Genomic DNA, 2,500 nt, shown 5'->3' on the forward strand with positions numbered 1-2,500 from the left:
CTGGTGAGATGTAGAGGAGTTCAATTTATGTTCCTCTCCACGGCGCTGGAAAGGTAACGGGGAAAGTTTACAGGAGAAGAGTTCTGTTGGGGAAGAGTTCTGCAGGAGAAGAGTTCTGCAGAAGAAGAGTTCTGCAGGTGAAGAGTTCTGCAGGTGAAGAGTTCTGCAGGAGAAGAGTTCTGCAGGAGAAGAGTTCTGCAGGAGAAGAGTTCTGTAGGGGAAGTGTTCTGCAGGAGAAGAGTTCTGCAGGTGAAGAGTTCTGCAGGAGAAGAGTTCTGCAGGAGAAGAGTTCTGCAGGAGAAGAGTTCTGCAGGTGAAGAGTTCTGCAGGAGAAGAGTTCTGCAGGTGAAGAGTTCTGCAGGAGAAGAGTTCTGTAGGGGAAGTGTTCTGCAGGAGAAGAGTTCTGCAGGGGAAGAGTTCTGCAGGAGAGGCGAAAGAAATTGCTCTGATCTTCCTCTCCTTTTCCGTTCTGTAGATCTGTGGCAACAGTCAAACTACTTGGGAAGTCACGTGACCCCACACACTCCAAAGGGTCCCACACGACTCGATGGCGCAGTGGTAGCGTTCACGGCCGCCACTACGGCGGTCCGGGTTTGAACCCCAACCAGGGCTGAAATGATTTCAGAATCGCTGCGCTGCGAGTCGTTACTCCAACTCTCGTGGGCGGGGAGTTGGGTGTGGGTGTGCGTGTTAGGTCACAGCCTTACCCATAGATCGGTAATATATGAGCTCTGAGCTCTCTTCCGGGAGGGAAATAGCTGTTGATCACGGGTCCAACACGTGATCCAAGACCATGGTGAATACTCACACGAAGAGAGGTGCTGAAGCTCAAATTAGAAAAGAAAAGCACATATATAGGTAAATATATAGATCCGTAAGTAAATGAAGAAGTAGGTAGATAAAATAAGCCAGTAAATAGATATACAAATGATAAATAGATAAACAAACGAATTAATCGAGGAACAGGTGAATAAAAGGACAATTTACCGATGAAGAATAATTCAATAATCAAATAGATAATTGCAATTAGATATATGTATATGCAGATACAACAAATGAAGTGTTACCGAGACGTGGAGACAATTTAGGCAAAGGGAAAAGATGATGATAAGATTGTGTGGATGAATGTGCTTGTGCTTGCTTTGTACATTGTGCTCGTGCGGAGTGCTTGCGTGCCTGCGTGCGTGCGTGCGTGCATGCTTGCGTGTGTGCTGAATAACAATCTCTGTACACATTGAATTCATTCGGAAGAAGGAACGAAGAGACCTCACGTTCTCCGAAAACACGAGCTTCTTTTGGTTGACGTTTTTATGTCGCCGACGGAAATTTTGCTTTTGTGCGCTACGAGGAAGTTCGGAGGGGTGTATACAGTAGAGATGTCGCGTGTGGAATAGAGCTCCGGACATATCAGCTTGACACACCGTGTAAGAGGTGCAAGGAAACTTAAAGAAAAAAGTATATACATATTTTTTTCCATTTATCAACGACAATTCGCTTTAATTCTAAGCCATCAACATGGAGAACCTCGAGGAGGCCAACATACAGAAATTGAAACGTGGTACGGCCAAGGACTCGAACCTGGGCTATCACGTGACAAGTGTTAGTGACTTAACCGATTCCGTCATCTCTCTTGATGGCGCAATCGGTTAAATCACCATCACTTGCCACGTGCTAACTGAGGTTCGAGTCCTTGGCTGTACCATGTTTCAATTTCTGCATGTATGCCTCCTCGAGGTTCTCGATGTTGATGGCTTAGAATTAAAATGAATTGTGATTGATAAATGTTAACCTGTTCACTGGAACATTCTGACAGGTTGACGTAAGTGGAAGTAGGGAACACATGAGTCTTAGCCTGAGTTTATTCCTGACTAGTTTCGTAGGTATGCGAAATAACTCAGGAATAAACTCAGACTAAGACTCCCAAGTTGGTCGAAACGTTAGAGTAAATAAATTCCTAGATCATCTTCGTTTTACTATCACCCAATCTCTCCTTTGTCCTTTCTTCTCCACACACACACACACACACACACACACACACACACACACACACACACACACACACACACACACACACACACACACACACACACACACATATATATATATATATATATATACACATACATACATACATACATAAATATACATATAAACATATATATGTTGTAGCAGATTTAACTTCCACTGCTAATGACAACTTGTACCTTTATTTTTTTCTTTTGTTAAGCGATTTTTTTTTATCAGCCGCAGGAACAGCGCGCCGCAAAAAGAGCTTAACCACACATTCATTCCAGCCGTATGTTATTTCCGAGACAATATGAAAACGAACTAAAGAATATGACAAATGGCCGAAGACTTTTCCTCGACGCGGCGTTAATTTCAAAATGGATCGTACCCATCCGTTAAGATAATTTCCTAAGTGAACGTAAAATTACGTTCTTAAACATTCACGTGAGGGTTGGTGTGACGTGGGAAGTTTCGATCTCGCTTCGTAATGTGT

Source organism: Oratosquilla oratoria, chromosome 18, assembly GCF_046742065.1.
Source record: "Oratosquilla oratoria isolate Oo_2021 chromosome 18, ASM4674206v1, whole genome shotgun sequence".
Taxonomy (NCBI): Eukaryota; Metazoa; Arthropoda; class Malacostraca; order Stomatopoda; family Squillidae; genus Oratosquilla; species Oratosquilla oratoria.